Source organism: Anolis carolinensis, chromosome 1 (genome assembly GCF_035594765.1).
Source record: "Anolis carolinensis isolate JA03-04 chromosome 1, rAnoCar3.1.pri, whole genome shotgun sequence".
NCBI lineage: Eukaryota > Metazoa > Chordata > Lepidosauria > Squamata > Dactyloidae > Anolis > Anolis carolinensis.
The window spans coordinates 218,104,572-218,126,099 of NC_085841.1; the positions used below are offsets into that span (position 1 = coordinate 218,104,572).

A 21,528-nucleotide genomic window follows, 5' to 3' on the forward strand; every position below is an offset into this window, starting at 1 on the left:
CTCTGTACCAGATTGAAATGGATCTAGATCGTTAGTCTCATCCAGAAGTCTATAAAGCTGGAAAACCACAACATACCTCGCCTAAAAATGGCATATTTGTGATTGGCAGACATAGCGAAATCCATGGTGGACTTTTTTTTAGCAATGGTTTTACAGCTGCTACTTTTAAGCATGCTAATATTGTGCCTCCCTCTATCCACTCAGCCTGGGGTTTTGTAGCAAGTCATGAAGGGCAAGGATCCAACACAATTCCAGTTAGTTCATCTACCAGTTAAACCTGCAAACAGCTTTTAGGTTTTGTAAAGACATATATTCAAGATGCAATTATCACAATAATTCCCTCAAATGTAAGAGACCTTCCAGTGCAATGGCTATTAATAAAAGCTAATATATACTCAACATTCTTTCTTCCCTGTTCAGTTCAAAACTTTGCCATTCTCTTCAGTCTGAGATTGAATGCTATACACAAAACCAAATCCAATTATCTTTCCTCAGATCTAAAACCAAACAAACAACAACAGCTTCCAGAACATAATTAATTAAACGTGACAAATTTCTAATTTAAACAGAGTCAACTTTGGCACTAACAGTCTTTTGCTTTTCTATTTATCCTCAAGGGAAAACTATTATTATTACTTAAGGAGCCTTTAACAATTTCTGCAAGCTATAGTAGCCCCCTGACACAGGCAAGTAGATTCCCTTCTGCAGGATTTATAAAGCTTAGTAATAAAATAGGTTTACTCAAAAGTAAAATTCATTAGGCTCAGTAAGTCTTCCTACCTAGTAATGGTACCTAGGATTTTGAATTTAACAATCCATGATACTTAGAAAGATTTGGACTGCCACCTCACAATCACTTACCTTGACATTAACACACAGAATGGACTTACTTCCGAGTTGACATGCACAAAAACAATCTTACCTCTCTCCTGGCAACCTATTTCATATATGTTGAAAATATGCAAATAGATACTGGTAGCATATAGGCTTGGATATGTTCCAAACATCTTTCCAAGCAAAGCCTTGATTCTTAGAATCAAATCATAATAAGTCCTTAATATAGTCAATTGGGTTGCTATAGCATTTCTATAAATAAGGTATGGGGAACCTATGCCTCTCCAGAGCAGAAAATTAGTGTCCTTGGGAGTTGGACTATGACATTAGAAACCAGACAAAGGCAACGAAACAAATCTTGCCAAGAAACCCCCTTATAGTAACCTTAAAGTGATGGCTTCACCTTTGGCTAGAAAGTACACAACAACAAATGCTCACTTCAGAAGTGAAACAAAGAACAGATCTGTTTCACAATCGCAAGGAGTACAAGTACCATTGAAGTTACATGGGAAAGGACTCACAAATAAATACGCAATATGTAATGAGAAAGGGCTTTCCCAAAATTTGAAACCATAGGCCTAGAAAGTTATGACAAAATCCTAAGGATGAGGATGCTTCTTTTTATATTGTATTTGAATCCTACACAAATACAGCAATATCCCATTCTATCATCAATTGCCATTAAATCAAATAAGTGGCTTTCAGAAAGCATCTCTCATCACCATGTTTCACTGTACATGGGACAAGGGAGAAAGACTACACCCATCAACTAAACACCAGATGTAAAACTAGCCTTGCCTGTCCATTTATCTAGTCCACGTCTCAAACACAAGGCTCATGGGCCAAATCTCATTTTATGTGGCCCTCCAGATGCTGGACAACAACTTTGGATTTCTCAAAATTAGACGTCATGACTAGAAACAACGGGAGTTTTGATACAGTAACATCTGAAAGGCTGCAGTTTGCTCTGTTATGTTAGGAGAGTTGGGTTTGAATTCAGATACAAGGCTTGTGGATATGATGTCTGACTTTAAAATGTCCTTTAACCTTTCTCCAACCGCAGAGGCACAAGTGCTGTTGGGGTGCAATTCCCATTATGCACATGGTGGACAATCAAAAGTGATGGAAGTTGTCTTCCCTAACATCTGGGGACCCAAACTGGATAAAAAAACTAAAGAGCACTGATCACTATGTAAAAAATTATAGTTGGCTCTCTGTATCCACAGATTCTCCATCCATGGATTCAACATGCAATCATTAGGCCGTTGTGGCCCTCGATGAAAATGAGTTTGACAGCCCTGCTCTAGCCTTACTTTTATTATACAGCATCATGCTCTCCTGACTATGGTGGAATTGTACGAAAACCACTGTAACTCACAACAACCCAACCCCTGCAACGACCTGACAAAAGTCTTACAAAACGTTTTCATGGAATTCTGTTTAGTGTAACCCTTCAAAATACAGTAGCTGGGAGTTGCACCAAGAGCGATCCAAATTGACACTCAAAACTGGGTAAAGGGCACATTTCATGTCGTCATGCCCTTATTTTCTCTAGTTCAGCTGGCTGTAGTTTACTCAAGGAAAAGCCACAATTTTGAACCGCGTTTTACATTGCGGTTCAGTCCAGGTCCTGTCAGAAACAATAATTAGAAGTTACTTCATGTCTGCAATGGTGATATCATTTTTAACCTGTTTATTGCTCTGGCACCACAGATTGAGAATTTGTGGACTTCAGTAAATGTCTTATCTGCAGAAACACAAACCTTGCTTAAGCATTTGTAGCTTTTTATCAGAATTTCCTATTTCGCTCACATCGATGCCTGCCATAGATGTGGGCAAAACGCCGGGACAGAATGCTTCTGGAACAACAGAACAACCCTGTGATTCCAGCCATGAAAGCCTTCAACAACACAATTTCCTATTTTGCAAATGAACATGAGAGCATTTCTATCATATGTATTGTGGGACAAATCAGTCAACTGAACTAATCTCCGCAGAGGAGAGGATATAAGACCTCATAAGACCCACAGCAGAGGACGGGATGAAGAAAACCTTGCTCTTCCCCAGTCCCATTCTTTTAAATGAGCCCCGGGTGGCACAATGGGTTAAACCCTTGGGCTGGCAGAACTCCTGATGGACAGGTCAGCGGTTCAAATCCGGGGAGAGAAGGTAAGCTCCCTCTGTCAGCTACAGCTCCCCATGCAGGACATGAGAGAAGCCTCCCACAAGGATGGTAAAACATCAAACACCCGGGCATCCCCTGAGCAATGTCCTAGCAGACGGCCAATTCTCTTACACCAGAAGCAACTTGTAGTTTCTCAAGTCACTCCTGACACGGAAAAAAAATCATTTAAATGAGACTTCATGGGAAGCAACACCAGGAGATTGAGTCCATTACAGTTTTTCAAATCTGCAAGGTCACTGATGAGCATTTCAGAGGTGTACATAGATCTCACAAACATTTCTGATGTTTTTGCTCAATGAATAGCATGGACCACTTTAAAAAAAATGATAGCTCCTGAATTCAGGCCTGATGTGATTAGGTTTTTGTTTGTTTGCTCATTTTACTTTTTGCTTTGAGAAGTGAACAGACCATTATTTGGGTCACTTCCAAGCATGCAAAAAGCACGTTTTAAATTTGGGATGTCTTTATCAGTGTGTTGGGTTCTCTGCATACTTGCATAATAAGCTTTGGAGCTACTTTTATCCTTTTCCGGCAACTACCCAGAAGGTGCCCACGCACTGTTTAGCAAACGGTTGCAAGTTATGTCTTGCAGGAATAAAAAGAAAAAGGTGTTATGACTGGCTATAGTGAAACCTAGAAGGTTGCTAGTGTGAAAGCTGTAGATACCTTCTATGGTTGTAAAGAAAATGGAATTTCAGCAGGGCAACAACACACAAACAGGTAGCAATCAACATCTGCTTCGGTTTCCTCTTTTACATACAGTAGAGTCTCACTTATCCAACATAAACGGGCCGGCAGAACATTGGATAAGCGAATATGTTGGATAATAAGGAGTGATTAAGGAAAGGCCTATTAAACATCAAATTACATTATGATTTTACAAATTAAGCACTAAAACATCACATTTTACAACAAATTTGACAGAAAAAGCAGTTCAATACACAGCAATGTTATGTAGTAATTACTGTATTTACGAATTTAGCACCAAAATATCACAATGTATTGAAAAGACTGACTACAAAAACATTGACTACTAAAAGACAGACTGCGTTGAATAATCCAGAATGTTGGATAAGCGAATGTTGGATAAGTGAGACTTCACTGTAACTATTATTAAAGGTTCTGAAGTATTTTCCATGTTTTATTCTGGCAAGTCTACTCCCTAGTTGCAAAAGAAAGAAGAGGTTCACAAGACAACCTCATATGTGTGTCAACAATTTCCTGTTTGTAAATATATATTTTCAGCAATTTTTATTGCAATGTTCAACCCATGAGTTGAGTATCTATTTATGCAATGCTTTTTGACATGAAATGAACCCATGATTACCCTTAATTATTTTCCCCAAAAGACCTTTTCAGTTGAGGGAAAATTTTGAAACAGGCTGTTTTGCAAGACATTTACATTTCTTGCAACACACTGAAAAGCAAAGAAAATACTAAACAGACACAGTTACATTCTTAAAGCATCACAGGGATGCAAGCCTTTTACGAACATTTTTATAGGAAGTCAAAATGACATTGGATCACGTCATTTTTGCGCTTTGCAGTTTTTCCTATTTTACCTGGGACCGTGTTTTCATTTCTTAAAAAAAGAAAGAGCACAGGTTCAGCTTTTTCCATCAGTTCCAGAAGAAAACGTGTTTGCCAAAGAAACAGCAGCTTCATACTTGATAAAGCCTTTCTCCCTCAGTTATGTCTGTTTCCAAAGCAATTCTTTGCTTCGGCTGATGGGAACAGATAATTATTTATGATGTACTAATCACTGCCAAACCTGGGGACTGTACCAAAAATATAAAAAGAGAGGCCATGAGGCTCGCAATCTATTTATTTCCATTATTTATTTCCAATATTTCTACTCTGCCCTTCTCCCCGGGGGGACTCAGGGCGGCAATCTAATTTAATGCCAGAGGGAAGTCACTAAGATTGAAGCCTTCAGGAATAGCGAAAGGGAAAAGAAGAATTGATTCAGGTAACTGACTCAGAGAAGAAAAATGTACACTTGTGCAAGAAAGGAAACAAATGCAAAAGGAGTTACTGACTGAATGTAATAACTATCTTCCACAGATTAAATCATTCTAGAATAGAGTTAGGTAAATAGGTCTCCAGGTCATGTTGGACTGCATCATCCCACACCATTTGCGATGTTGGCTCAGCAATGATGGGACCTGCAGTCAAAGAACAGATGGAGACCCAAAGATTATTCAGCTCTAATACAGAAATGAGAGCAGGGATGGGCATCCTTTTCAGTGGTAAAGGATGCATTTCTTCAGTCTCAGGGCTCCAGGCTTTCAGACTTCTTCTTTATTACATCTATGCATGCACACAGTTACTTCAACTAACACACATTCACACACTATTACCTGTCCTTGTGTGCATCTACACTGTAAAATTAATGCAATTCGACATCGCCACGGCTCAATTCTATGGAATCATGGGACTTCTGGTTTTAAAAGGCCTTTACGTATCTCTGCTAAATAATGCTGATGCCTCACCAAACTACAAGAGCCATGATTCCATAGCATTGAGCCATGACAGTTAAAGTCACGGCAAACTACATTATTCCTACAGTGTAAATGCAGCCTTTGTCCAGCTTAATTTATCCCACTCTCTGTTCTCTTCCATACAATCTCTCTTACACATAAATCCATTTATACGCAGCCTCCTCTATCCTCAGTAGTTAAAAATAGGCATGTGTGTTCAGGTATATGTGAGTGAAACAAAGGAAGGATAAGATTATCCAAAGGGATCCTCCATCCACAGCCTTTATCAAGACTCTCACTTCCCCGCAGTGGTCAGAGAGGAAAAAGTCTCTCCCCAGGCTACATGGAAAGTAGCAAATGCCAAAGGGTTGCCATCTGTGGGGGTGCATCCACACTGTTGAGTTAATTCAGTTTGACCCCACTTTAACTGCCATGGTTCAATGCTCAGGAACCTTGGGATTTATAGCTTGATGAGATATTAGCAGGGAAGTCTAAAGATTTGAGCCATGGCAGTTACAGTGCTGCCAAACTAGATTAACTCTACAGTGTAGATGCACCCTTGGTCACACTTTTGGGCTAATAGCAAGGAAAGCTGGGTTCAATTCAGACAATGGGATGAAAAGGGGGGGGGGGGGAATGTGTGCTGTCCAGTGTTCCCTGGAGAAAGTGATAAAATGTACTATAATTGATAAATATTCTATAGAACTCCATATCAGGAAAAGCTAGGATGGCTGTCTCCCTGTGGTGCTTCTACTGCCCTTTTTATATGGACAGGCCTTTGGCATCAAGTAGGGATTTTGGCTGAAGGGGCTCTGTGACTGATTTGCCATTCAAACGTTCCTTTTCTCAATGAACTTTAAAAATATTTAATTTATTTTACTATCATTCTATATCTTTAGTAACATTTGCTGGTAGGTAACCCTAAATACACTAAAGCCACCAAATCCCATCTGATCTTGGAAGTTAAGCAGGGTCAGCCCTGCTTAGTCCTTGGATGGGAGATTGCCGAGAATATCAGATGCTGTAGGCTGAACTTCAGAGAAAGCAATTGGCAATTGACTATTCCTTGCCTGGAAGTAAGAGCTGTTTGACAGTGGAATACGATGCCATGGTGTGTGGTGGAGTCTACTTCTCTGGAGAGTTTAAAAGAGAGCCTGGATGGCCATTTGTCAGGAGTGCTCTGATTGGATATTCCTGCATTGCAGAACGGGGTTGAACTGGATGGTCCTTGGGATCTCTTCCAACTCTATAATCCTAAAAAATGAACTCTCTCTGGGGGTTGGTGCTCATCTCCATTTCTAAGCCAAAAAGCCAGCGTTGTCCATAGATACCTCCAAGGTCATGTGGCCAGCTTGATCTACTCACATTTGCATGTTTTCGAACTGCTAGGTTGGCAGACGCTGGGACTAACAGCAGGAGCTCACCCCGCTCCAGATTGCCATAAATTGACAGATGACTTGAAAAGCACACAAACACAAAGTCAGGGCACATTAAAAGGTATGGTTCCCAACATGTTTTTGACCAGGGATCACTTGTCCAGAAACCACTTTGACCAGGGACCACTCTCCAACATTACTACCAAAATGATTATGAATCTGTTACCCTTTATTCACCAAAAACTTTGGTTATTTAGGGTGCTGATTCAAAAAATTGCATTGGATAGACCACATCAGCTCTACAGAACATATGCCATCTGCTTGCCCACAGAAAATAATATTCAATAATCTAGAGCTGATGTGGTCTATCCAATGCAATTTTCTGAATCAGCACCCCAAATAACACCAGGAACAGGCCTAAAAACAAAGACACAAAGAATTTTTTTTTTGGTTGGGCTGTGTTATTATCCGTAGTAGTAACGGTGAGACCGTGGACCATATTTTAGTTCTTGCGGGCCACAGGATGGGAACTACTGGTATATATTAACCTGACTTTTACATTTTTTTTTATTCTATCAAATTAGACATCTCCAAACACACACAAACTATTGTGGTCTCATGTTTATGATAGACTGGAATATTTTTACAGTCACATTGTTGGAATATAAGCTTGTTTTTCTATACATACATCCCACTGTAGCTCTCCCAAAGTCTCCCTACGTTTCCCTTTGTCCTTTCCTATGCTATTCCAATTTCACATCACTATGAGTGTATCTACACTGTAGAATTAGTACAGTTTGACATCCACTTTAACTGTCGTGGGTCATTGCTATGGGATGCTGAGAGTTTTAGTTTAGTGATGTACCAGCCCTCTTTGGCAGCGAAGGTTAAAGAATTGGTAAAACTACAACACTTGATATTTGATAGCATTGAGACAAGGCAGTTAAAGTGGTGTCAAACTGCATTCATTCTCCAGGGTAGATGCCCTCAAGGGTCCCTTCCATACAACTGAATAAAATCCCACATTTTCTGCTTTGAACTGGAATATATGGCAGTGTGGACTCAGATAACCCAGTTCAAAGCAGATATTGTTGGATTTTCTGTCTTGACATTCTGGGTTATAGGGCTGTGTCAAAGGGCCCTAGGTCTACTAATTGTTAGGGAAAGAGGCAAGTCCTCCTCTCTCTCTCCCTCTTTCAAAGACCACCTTCTAGGCCAGGCCTGGGTAAAGTTCAGCCCTCCAGGTGTTTTGGACTTCAACTCCCACAGCTTAAGTGGTTAAGGCGGAAAAGGAAGGGGTCTGAGGCTGTGTTGTCAAAGGCTTTCATGGCCGGAATCACAGGGCTGTTGTGAGTTTTCCAGGCTGTATGGTCATGTTCCAGAAGCATTCTCTCCTGATGTTTCACCCACATCTATGGCAGGCATCCTCAGAGGTTGTGAGGTATACTGGAAAAAAGTAAGCAAGGAAGATTTATATATCTGTGGAAGGTCCAGGGTGAGAGAAGGAACTCTTGTCTGTCGGAGACCAGCGTGAATGTTTTAATTAATCACCTTGATTAGAATTAATGGCCTTGCCAGATTCATGGCTTGACTTCTTCCTGCCTGGGGGAATCCTAGTGTTAGCTGTCATGGGCAGCTAACAATATAATATACTGTACTATACTACTATACTGTACTGTACTGTACTGTACAGTACATACTATAATATAACATACTATAATATAACATAATATACTGTGCCCCTGGACACAGTATATTATTTGAGAACACAGAAATGCTGGACCACTCTAACAACCACCATGCCAGACTACACAGAGAAGCCAATGAAATCCACAAACATGAGGACAATTTCAACAGAAAGGAGAAAACCATGAAAATGAACAAAATCTGGCTACCAGTATTAAAAAACTCTAAAATGAGGACAGTAAATAAAGAACAACATTCTGAAAACAGAGAAATTCCAGACATTAATCAATCAGGGACAGCTAACAACTCCTAACAAAGGATTCCCCCGGGCAAGAAGAAGCCAGGCCATGAAGTTGGCAAGGCCATTAATGCTAATCAATATGTTTAATTACAACATTGACACTGGCCTCCAACAGATAAAGAGTTCCTTCTCCCACTCTGGACCTTCCACAGATATATAAACCTCCCTTGCTTAGTTTGTCCAATATACCTCACAACTTCTGAGGATGCCTGCCGTAGATGTGGGCGAAATGTCAGGAGACAATGCTTCTGGAACATGGCCATACAGCCCGGAAAACTCACAACAACCCTGGGCCTGAGGCTGTTAGGAATTGAGGGCGTTGGAAATCCAAAACACTTGGAGGGCTAAACTTTGCTCAGGCCTGCTCTAGGCTGAAGTATGTGTTAAATCAACTGGAAGGCAGGAAGGAAGGATTCATCACTCCTCTGAACTGTTGCAATGGATAGGAACAGGAAGTTAGTCCCTTTTGAGGACCTCAGCCCCACACTGGAAGCTCTTAATCTTTTTCTGGAAGAGGCAAAGCCCCAAACCTTTCCTCTAGTTCCCAGTCCCAATTCCAAAACAGCCCCTAAGGAGGACCCATTCCTCTGTAGGTCTTTCCTCCTCCTCAAGCACTTCCGTCCTTTGAAGGAAATAATAAGAGTGACATAGGAAGGGAATATATATATATATATATATAATATTCTTGTACACACACATACACAAAAAGAAAGTTTTACACGCTGCTAAGTTGGAAAGGCTAATCCAGGCATGGTCAAACTGTGGCCCTCCAGGTGTTTTGGACTTCAACTCCCACAATTCCTAACATGCCTGGGCTAATATGGACTTCATCACGCTATAATAATAATAAAAATAATAATACTTTATTTATATACTGCCCTATCTCCTCAAGGGACTCAGGGCACTTTCCAACATACCAAGGAAACCATACAACAACTTCAAACCATACAATGATTATAATAATTATTACAGTATTTCTACCCCGTCCTTCTCACCCAATAAGGGTACTCAGGGCGGCTTACAATATACAAGGTATATAAAAATAATCACAGTAACATACAATTTTGTACAACAACACAACATAATACAATAATGAGCATAAGTACACTAAAGATACAAATCAATCAATTAACCATAAGGCTTAAGAACTACAGTAGAGTCTCACTTATCCAACATAAACGGGCCCGGCAGAACGTTGGATTAGTGAATATGTTGGATAATAAGGAGGGCCCCTGGTGGCAAAGTGTGTTAAAGCGCTGAGCTGCTCAACTTGCGGTCCAAAAGGTGCCAAGTTCAAATCCTGGGAGTGGAATGAGCGCCCAGCTCCTGCCAACCTAGCAGTTCGAAAACATGCAAATGTGAGTAGATCAATAGGTACCACTCCAGCGGGAAGGTAACGGCGCTCCATGCAGTCATGGCGGCCACATGACCTTGGAGGTATCTACGGACAACACTGGCTCTTCGGCTTAGAAATGGAGATGAGCACCAACCCACAGAGTTGGTCATGACTGGACTTATCGTCAGGGGAAACCTTTACCTTTAAGGAGGGATCACGGAAAAGTCTATTAAACATCAAATTAGGTTATGATTTTACAAATTAAGCACCAAAACATTATGTTATGCAACAAATTTGACAGAAAAAATAGTTCAATACGCAGTAATGCTATGTAGTAATTACTGTATTTATGAATTTAGCACCAAAATATCACGATGTATTGAAAACATGGACTATAAAAATGTGTTGGATAATCCAGAACGTTGGATAAGTGAGACTCTACTGTACTTTATCTACTGCCCTATCTCCTCAAGGGACTCTGGGCGGTTTCCAACATAGCAAGGAAACCATACAACTTCAAACCATACAACAACAAAACATAATACAATAATGAGCATAAGTACACTAAAGATACAAATCAATCAATTGACCACAGACTTCAGAACTACAGTAGAGTCTCACTTATCCAACACTCGCTTATCCAAGTTTCTGGATTACCCAAGCCATTTTTGTAGTCAATGTTTTCAATATATCATGATATTTTGGTGCTAAATGCGTAAATACTGTAATTACAACATAACATTACTGCGTATTGAACTACTTTTTCTGTCAAAATTGTTGTATAACATGATGTTTTGGTGCTTAATTTGTAAAATCATAACCTATTTTGATGTTTAATAGGCTTTTTCTTAATCTCTCATTATCCAACATATTCGCTTATCCAACATTCTGCCGGCCTGTTTAGCTTGGATAAGTGAGACTCTACTGTATCATGATATTTTGGTGCTAAATTCATAAATACTGTAATTACAGTATAGTCTCACTAATCCAAGCCTCGCTTATCCAAGCCTCTGGATAATCCAAGCCATTTTTGTAGTCAGTGTTTTCAATACATCGTGATATTTTGGTGCTAAATTCGTAAATACAGTAATTACATTATTACATTACTGCGTATTGAACTACTTTTTCTGTCAAATTTGTTGTATAACATGAAGTTTTGGTGCTTAATTTGTAAAATCATAACCTAATTTGATGATTAATAGGCTTTTCCTTAATCTCTCCTTATTATCCAAGATATTCGCTTATTCAAGGTTCTGCCAGCCCGTTTAGCTTGGATAAGTGAGACTCTACTGTAATGACAAAATACTCCACTAGATATTAGATCCACTTTAAATCCACTTTTGGGAGGGGATTCTAAACACCTCAGCCAGACAGGTCCTAGGCCTCACCAAACTACAAATCCCAGAATTCTGAAGGAAGTAGAAACCAGATTTAAAGTGATTCATACTCTAGTGCAGGGGTCCCCAAACTAAGGCCCGGGGGCCGGATGCGGCCCTCTGAGGTCATTTACCTGGCCCCTGCCCTCAGTTTTATAATATAATATATTGTATATACATATAATATTGATAATAACATTATAATGTAATACAATATAACACTAATAATGATACCATATAATAATTTTAATTATATATTCTATATTACATATAATATTACTAATAATATTACAGTATAGTGGTATAGTTCAATATAGTAATATATAATGCTAATATTGTGCTATGCTAATAATATAATATATTGTATGTACATATAATTTGTAAACCACTTCTCACCCTTAGGGGTGAGAAGGGTGTGATACAAATGTAGTAAATAAATGCAGTAAATAAATAATAAATAAATACATTTTAGACTTAGGCTCGCCCAAAGTCTGAAATGACTTGAAGGCACACAACAACAACAGCAACAACAACAATCCTAATTAACTTGACTATCTCATTGGCCAGAAGCAGGACCACAATTCCCTTTGAAATCCTGATAAATGTATGTTGGTTAAAATTGTTTTTATAGTTAAATATTGTATTGTTCTTTCATTGTTGTTGTTGTTTTTGCACTACAAATAAGACATGTGCAGTGTGCATAGGAATTTGTTTGTATTTTTTTTTTCAAATGATAATTCGGCCCCTCAACAGTCTGAAGGATTGTGGACCGGCCCTTGGCTTAAAAAGTTTGGGGACCCCTGCTCTAGTGTGATGAGGTACTTTAAGAAGTGCGTTTGCAGTGTGGAATTAATGCTGTTTGATACCACTTTAAGTGAGAAACCGGGAGTTGCCGTTTGGTAAGGCACCAGCGCTCTTTGGCAGAGCATTGTCTTTGGCAGAGCGGTGCCAAACTGGGTTGACTCCAGTGTAGATGCACCCTTGAGCGCGGACATGCGCAGAGCGGGGGGAAGGGAAAAGTATACACAAAGCGAGGGGGGCGGGAAGAGTCCAAGCGAAGTCTAGGAAAGTAGGAAAAACTGAGAGAGAGGGGGGGGGGGCTCTCTTTGCGACCAGAGAGAAGCCTCCCGAGCGCTTTTGCTGAGGGAACAAACTCACGCGTGTCCTTTTGGGTCCCTCCGATCCGGAGCCGAGCCAAGCCGAGGCCCCGACGCGCCACCCAGGAACCCGAAGTCACTTCCTGCTGGGCCCCGCCGCCCTCTGGCGCCGCCCCAAACAAAGCGCCTTCCGCCCGCCTCACCAGTGCGCCCAGGCACCACTTCAGCTGCCCTGGGCCAAGGTTACCAGAGTTTCGGGGCTATTCGTTTTCGCCAGGCCTTCAGCCTTCTCTCCCAAAGAGGGCAGCACACTTGCCAAGATGCTTATTTGGCCTTCTCTGCCTCACCAATGACTATCACCATATATACATACACATCCATATATCTAACCTTAAAAGTGCTTGATTTAAAAAGGAAGATATTTCTGAGGTAAAAAAAGAAAACTACAGTTAGGTGGATCTGTAATTGGCTGTGAACGAACCCAAAGGGTGCTCACCAATGTGCCTTCTTCATCTTGGAAAGAAGTCATGAGGCCTGGTTCTGTTCAACATCTTTATTAACAACTTAGACAAAGGGTTAGAAGGCACGTTCAAAGTTTGCATGATGACCTAGGAGCCTCCGGTGGCCTGGGGGATAAAAGCCTCATGACTTGAAGGTTGGGTTGTTGACCTGAAGGCTGCCAGGTTCGAATCCCACCCGGGGAGAGCGCGGATGAGCTCCCTCTATCAGCTCCAGCTCCATGCGGGGACATGAGAGAAGCCTCCCACAAGGATGGTAAAAACATCAAAAACATTCGGGCATCCCCTGGGCAACGTCCTTACAGAAGGCCAATTCTCTCACACCAGAAGCGACTTGCAATTTCTCAAGTCGCTCCTAACACGGAAAAAAAAGTACTTGGATGGTAAAACATCCAGGCGTCCCCTGGGCAACGTGCTTGCAGAAGGCCAATTCTCTCACTCCAGAAGCAACTCCGGTTGCTCCTGACACGTAAAAAAAAAAAATCAAGTTTGCAGACAACACCAAACTGGGAGGGATAGCTAACACTCCAGAAGACAGGAGCAGAATTCAAAACGATCTTGACAGACTAGAGAGATGGACCAAAACGAACAAAATGAAGTTCAACAGGGATAAATGCAAGATACTTCACTTCGGCAGAAAAAATTGAGTGCAAAAATACAGAATGGGGGATGCCTAGCACGACAGCAGTACATGCGAAAAAGATCTTGGAGTCCTTGTGGACAACAAGTTAAACATGAGCCAAGAATGTGATGCGGCTGCTAAAAAAGCCAACGGGATTTTGGCCTGCATCAATAGGGGAATAGCATCTAGATCCAGGGAAATCCTGCTCCCCCTCTATTCTGCCTTGGTCAGACCACACCTGGAATACTGTGTCCAATTTTGGGCACCACAGTTGAAGGGAAATGTTGACAAGCTGGAAAGCGTCCAGAGGAGGGCAACTAAAATGATCAAAGGTCTGGAGAACAAACCCTATGAGGAGCGGCTTAAAGAACTAGGCATGTTTAGCCTGCAGAAGAGAAGGCTGAGAGGAGACATGATAGCTATGTATAAATATGTGAGGGGAAGTCATAGGGAGGAGGGAGCAAGCTTGTTTTCTGCTGCCCTGCAGACTAGGATGCAGAACAATGGCTTCAAACTACAGGAAAGGAGATTTCACCTGAACATCAGGAAGAACTTCCTCACTGTGAGGGCTGTTCGGCAGTGGAACTCTCTGCCCCGGACTGTGGTGGAGGCTCCTTCTTTGGAAGCTTTTAAGCAGAGGCTGGATGGCCATCTGTCAGGGGTGCTTTGAATGCAATTTTCTGCTTCTTGGCAGGGAGTTGGACTGGATGGCCCATGAGGTGTCTTCCAACTCTACTATTCTATGATTCTATATGCTGATAGGCAGTGACTGACCCAAGGTCGCCCTCTGGGAAGATTTCAATCCCTGTTTCTCCAGTCCAAGTTTATTACAGTGCTTATCCTCCCAAAAGAATAGGTGAGTATACACATAGTGTAGTTTGAAATGTTTTGTTTGAATTGGTCTAGTCGTTCCTAGAGAACTATTCTCTAGTGTTAATATACAGTAGAGTCTCACTTATCCAACATAAACGGGCCAGCAGAATGTTGGATAAGCGAATACGTTGGATAATAAGGAGGGATTAAGGAAAAGACTATTAATCAAATAAGATTATGATTTTACAAATTAAGCACCAAAACATCATGTTATACAACAAATTTGACAGAAAAAGTAGTTCAATACGCAGTAATGCGTATTTACTGTATTTACAAATTTAGCACCAAAATATCACGATAATTTGAAAACATGGACTACAAAAATGCGTTGGATAATCCAGAACATTGGATAAGCGAGTGTTGGATAAGTGAGACTCTACTGTAGTGTTATTTTTTTAGTTGCAGTTTTTCAACTTTCCTAGGGCCCAGGTCTCTTACCTCGGTTAAAGTGGAAGGCCTACTGTATTGGGAATGACTATCACCATATATAATTCTTATATTTCACTGCCCAGTCAATTTGATGATTGGTAGTGTCTTGCTTGTAATGCTGTTCTAATCTGTTAACAGAGATGACAGCGTTTCTAGTGCCTTTGCCATCTCCAATGCATTTATTTTGTCCTCATTACTTGCTTACAACATGTAACTCTGAGAAGAACTTTGGAAAGAAAAAAATACCCGAGAGCGGATTTATTTCTGAATCCATGGACCACAGAGGCCATTTGGTTTCCAGGGAGGAGGAAGATGTAACAGATGAGATAGAATGAAAATGTGCAATGTGAAATGGTGCGTAGGTGCGTGTGTTTGCTTCCTGCTCTGCAACGGTTTAATCACCCAAACCAGCCTTTATTTGCCTCCTTTCAATGTTTTCAGTTCCTATGTGGCCTAGTGAACTGAATTAACTAACAATTCTGTTCCTCTGTGTGGTTTAAGTCTGTGTTTTTGCTGCAGAAAATGGGGAGTAGTAATAAAAATTACACTATGCAACACGATTTTTATTCCTGGTTGTAAATGTCATTTCCTGATTGGTTCTATCGTAAAAAAAAAACATGGAAAAGGTTTATTAAACTGCAAAAATTAAGCAGAGGCTGGATGGCCATCTGTCGGGGGTGCTTTGAATGCGATTTCCTGCTTCTTAGCGGGGGGTTGGACTAGATGGCCCATGAGGTCTCTTCCAACTCTACTATTCTATGATTCTATAAAAATGTTGTTTTTGCAGTACATTCTGCAGCACATTTTGCTATAGTTTTTCAATGAATATCCAATAGAGTCTCAACCAATTCAACGTAGTTTGTGGCAGCCACAAAACCAGAGTTTCTAGAGTATAAGAACTACTTTCAAAGTAAGTTATGTGCAATTAAACAGGAAATAACACTTTCAATCTCGGAAAAGATTGTTTTTCAAATTTTGTTACATAGTGTTATTTAGTTTCTTTCTCTGCAGTTTTTAAAGAGGAGCAGAGTTTGAGAATCACTGCCATGGAGCAGTACCCAACTTGACAGGCGGGATGGCCATCTGTCAGGAATGCTTTGAGTGTATTTCCCTGCATAGCAGGGGGGTTGGACTGGATTGCCCATGGGGTCTCTTGATTGTATGATTCTTGGTTTTTTTTTTGTGAACTTCGGTAATAAACTTGACTTCAGCAATAACAATAAGAGTATGATAAGGTTGTAAGGAATTTGACACATGCTAATAGCAACTAACTAGCATATCTATAACATTCATATATTTTATGAATGTTGTTTTACTGTTATCGTTTTAATTATATATGCTGTCATCATATTGTTTTATCTGTTGATTGGGCTTGGTCCCCATGTGAACCGCTCCGAGTCCCCTTGGGGAGATGGAAGCGGGTTATAAATAATAATAATAATAATAATAATAATAATAATAGTAATAATATCTTAGTTTTAAAAACTTCTGACAGTGAAGCTCCATTTTACAAGGTCTTTTTGAGTTCACACAATCCTCTATTTTTATTTATTTATTTATTTATTTACAGTATTTATATTATAATTTGTCTAGCTAGCTATTTTTACCAGTACTGGTATTTTGGGGGGGGGGGGGGGGGGCTAGTGAAGGAGGTCTGGAGAAAAACATATTTTGATGTTAAATTTTAGCAATAATGTACAGTTGTCCTCATATGCTACTTCGACTTCTGGAGATATGATTATTCATGGATTTGATTACAGTATTCTAGCCATCTCTAGAACCTCCAGTATTAGTCACCTTTATCAGTTTATGTTTGCCTTAGGTTTCCATAAGTTAGAAATAATTTCAAGACATATAACAAAGTAGTAAGGAAAAGGAATTGAGATGTACTCCGATGTAGTAGTAATGCGAAAACTATCTGAGGAAGAAGCATCACTTTGAAGGTGGGAAAAAAGAAACATGATCACATTACCCACATTTTTGGACACTTATTGGATGTCAGGCAGCAGGCCTCCATTAATTAAATATTTGAGATCATCAAAATGATGTAAAAAGAGGATATATTGAATAGTTTCAGGACATTTTGCAGAACAAATTACCATTAATCTGCCTGACTTCACAACTCAGCTAAGCAAATTGTCTTGTCTTGGCACGAAAACGTCTATTATATTGTTCTGTACTGTAGAGTTTTATATGAGATTCCTTTTTTATCCTGTTATGCTTTTACTCATAAAGCAAAGAAAGGCCAACCAGGACTCAGAATGACCCCTAATTAACATATCACTGTGCATAATACTGTTAGATAATGTTGTTTTCAATTAAATTGACATTTTGTTGCAAGGATATCTGAACATGGTCAGTTAAATGCCCAGTTTAGAACTGTTAAAAAACAGATGGCAGAATGTAGAGAAAATGTATACTACTTTCTAGCTCATAGCACACACATTTTAGCAATTATCAGACCTTTCATGGCAAAGCTCTAGAATACCGTCAAAATGACTTCTTCATTTTAAATACCAATTTTAACAAAAGACACTATATGGTACTGTAAGAATTATAAACATAAAATATATGTAATGTGCAAGTCTATGCATATTCATTTAATAGTAACCCGTGGTGGCGCAGCGGATTAAACCGCTGAGCTGTTGAACTTGCTAACCGAAAGGTCGGCAGTTCAGATCCAGGGAGCAGGATGAGCTCCCGCTGTCAGCCCTAGCTTCTGACAACCTAGCAGTTCAAAACCATGCAAATGTGAGTAGATCAATAGGTACTGCTCCGGCGGGAAGGTAACAGCGCTCCATGCAGTCGTGCCGGCCACATAACCTTGTAGATGTCTACGGTCAACGTCAGCTCTTCGGCTTAGAAATGGAGATGAGCACCAACTCCCAGAGTTGGACACGACTAGATTTAATATCAGTGGAAAACCTTTACCCTTACTTACTTTTTCAAAAAATTACATGAGATTAAGCCCCACTTAATTCAATAGGATTTCTCAATAGTTAAGTGCAGGATTATTGTTTTAATATCTGTTTAAGATAATGCTATTTCCAACAGTCTTGTGTAAGCCAGAAGATAACTATAATTTAGGACCCAGATATTCTAAAGGCACCAGATTCCATCTGATCTTGAAAGCTAAGCAGGATCCAGCCCTGGTTACTGTTTGGATGGGAGAATTACTAATGAATCCCAGGTACCGCATGATCTATTTCAGAGGGAGAAACTGGCAAAACCACCTCAAACTATTTCTTGCCTAAGAAACCCTAGGGGTCACCATAGGTCACCAGGCAAATTGAAGGCATATACAGTAGAGTCTCACTTATCCAACATAAACGGGCCGGCAGAATGTTGGATAAGCAAATATGTTGGATAATAAGGAAGGATTAAGGAAAAGCCTATTAAACATCAAATTAGGTTATGATTTTACAAATTAAGCACCAAAACATGTTATGCAACATATTTGACAGAAAAAGTAGTTCAATATGAAATAATGCTATGTAGTAATTACTGTATTTACGAATTTAGCACCAAAATATCACGATTTATTGAAAACATTGACTACAAAAATGCGTTGGATAATCCAGAACGTTGGATAAGCGATTGTTGGATAAGTGAGACTCTACTGTATACACAAAGCATAGTTTTAGTTTCTATATAGGTATAGACTAAAAGGGAGGTCCATTTTTAAGTTAAAAAATCAGACATATTATGGTGCCTTCAGCATATTTAGACATTCAAACCAAATTTAAGTAGTCATAATTCCAATTCGTTCCAAAGGCAGAGATCTCTCCTGTTAAAACCAGCAGCAGTTCAAGTACTTAAGGTATTTATTTATTTACCATATTTATATCCCACCTTTCTCTACCCCAAGGGAGGACTCAAGGTAGCTTGACTTTGCTTTAATGGAGTTCAAGGTGATGAAGGCAAGCCACGTTTTTTTGAAATCCCCATATCTTCTACTTATGCAAAGGTAGAGTCCACTGTATTCAGTGTGTGTAAATAGGGTTTCAACTTTAGGATAGAGTGTCTATGGCTCAAATATTTTGTTAGCAATCTGTATCTTTCTGACCCTGCTCATGCCCAACTATTAGAGTGCTGTCTGGATACCGTTTCACCTGTTTCTTTTGTATGGACCGTTCTGTCCATTCGGATGGCATGAAATGGTACAACCCCCTGCAGAACAAAAGAAGCAGCAAAACGGAAAAAAGGGGGGAACAGTAGCTGTTTGGTTGGCTGATTTTTGGTACTTGGTTGTAGGTCCTGGCTGGCAGGGCCTACAGCTGAGTGCTGAGTGCTCAACACTCATAAGCCTGGCAGGCAGGGCTGAGCGCCGAGCACTCGACGCTTGGAGGTCTGGCTCGCAGGGCCTACAGTCAAGTGTCGGGTGCTTGGATGTAGGCCTTGCCTACAGGCTCTAGCGTTTGCTGCCCAAGGCCCAAAAATCTTCTTTTTTTTGGACCTTGGGTGGAAAAGCTCATTTGTATAGGCACCATTTTCCGGAAGTGGCGGATGTGGACGTAAACGTGGCCAAATGAATGGGACAAATAGAAACAGGTAGCGATTCCATACAAATGCATGTGACTAGCACCAATGTATTTTTCTAGCAAAGATAACGGGAGTCAGAATAGCTGTAGCTTCTGCCTTCATATGATGGTTATAATCTCCGGTGAAAACCTACAAAACAAATGGAAGCAGCCCAAGAAAATGACACTGCTTATGAAAAAAGCTTGTGTTCTAATGATGCCTGGAGCAGTGAAGAAACTTCTCCATATGGACACAGAAGAGACAGCATAAAAGATCATTATATTAACAAAAAAGGTGTCCACATGGTTGTATATTATAGTGCCAGGATAATAAATACAGGAATGCCTTGCCAATACAAATACATAAGCCTTAGTGCTCAAGAGAGAAGTCAAAACGTGGTTCTAAAATTTAAAAAATACGATATGTGAGAGTCACAAAAAGTTAATGTTGCAAATAAAAAGTCACTAAACTACAATCAATACTAACTGATGCAACTACAAAAGAACTTTGAAGAAGCAGAGGATATATTTATTTATTCAAGGAACCCTATCAGATTTTGATGGCATATTTCCTGGACTTTTGTCAATTTGTAACTTGTGGGACTTTGTTCCTAGTAAATGTGTTTTGAATTGCAGCCTTATTTTCATGGCCTGTGGAACTTATGAGAGGCAGAATGGTTATTGGTCTCACAAACCCAATTGTAGCCATTTAAACAAAAGTTCCAGAATTTTGCATATATCTGCTAAATTAAGCTGAGTATTAGGAGAGCATTAACAGTTCTCAGTAGACAAAGTTTATACTCCTAACTTTGTCATATATTTCAGCAGCAGTATACAGTATTTGCATCTAGGTTATACAGACAAATATTTTGGTTACCTTTGTAAGGAATCTCAGGATGAACCTTTTTATTCTGCTTCTGTTCATAATAATGTAAAATATTTCCCCAGAATCCGAAATCTTTTTCTGCAGGAGCTTAGAAGTACAAACTCAGTCAGTATCCTGTTTGCTGTATGACTGATGGTAGTTGGGAACTTCCACTGAAAAATCCCCCAGTTAAGAACTTCCTTGTGTGCAGCCACAGACAGCCAATCATTGTGAAACATGCTCTCAGTAAATCAAAATTTAAAGTGGAAACAAGATAATAGTCCCACTACAGAAGTCTGTAGTCCCTTAAGCTATTTCATTAAATTGCTTGCAATTGCTATATGGACACATTGGGTAGAAATAAATGAAAGTGAACAAGCTGAATTAGCAGGTTCTCAGAAATACGACCTCCTGAAATGTGTGTAGTAAATTGCCTAAATAATGACAAGACTGTGCAAAACATTCAGGTAATTCTTCAACATTAAGGATGGACCCCACATATTACATGTTCAGACATGCAAATCTAGGTTGCGCACAAGCGTATGCATATTTTGCACAATGGCACAGACTTAGTTCATTACCTAGATGTCAGAGCCCTCAATGGTGCAGTGGGTTAAACCCTTGTGCCAGCAGGACTGATGACTTGAAGGTTGGGTTACTGACCTGTAGGTTGCCGGTTCAAATCCAACCTAGGGTGAGCATGGATGAGCTCCCTATATCAGCTCCAGCTTCCCATGCAGGAACATCTGAGAAGCCTCCCACAAGGATGGTAAAAACATCAAAAAATCTGGGCATTCTCTGGGCAACGTCCTTACAGATGGCCAATTCTCTCACACCAGAAGTGACTTGCAGTTTCTCCAGTCGCTCCTGACATGAAAAAAAGCAACAACTAGATGTTAATTGGGATTGAACATTTTCAATCTGTGGGAGATAAGTGACTCTCAGAACCTTGTCCCCTGTCTAAAAACGAAAAACAAAACCCCACATTTTCTCATTTTTCATTGTCTCAACATAATGTTCAGCAAAATGC

At 40.0% G+C, this 21,528-nt stretch overlaps 1 protein-coding gene across 4 annotated transcripts in view; it reads right to left on the reverse strand.

The window, feature by feature from the left end:
* The window catches only part of tank (TRAF family member associated NFKB activator), a 62,859-nt gene extending 41,577 nt beyond the window's left edge, over window positions 1–21,282 (reverse strand). Inside the window, exon 1 of one of the 4 annotated variants that reach the window (XM_062965270.1) lies at window positions 21,162–21,282. The gene's annotated coding sequence lies outside the window, so the exon portion shown is untranslated. Of the gene's footprint in view, window positions 1–12,732; window positions 12,873–20,510; window positions 20,651–21,161 lie in introns of those variants that run through there. The other 3 variants (XM_008119139.2, XM_008119137.3, XM_008119140.3) reach the window with 3 other exon arrangements.
* Between the last annotated feature and the right edge of the window lie 246 nt (window positions 21,283–21,528).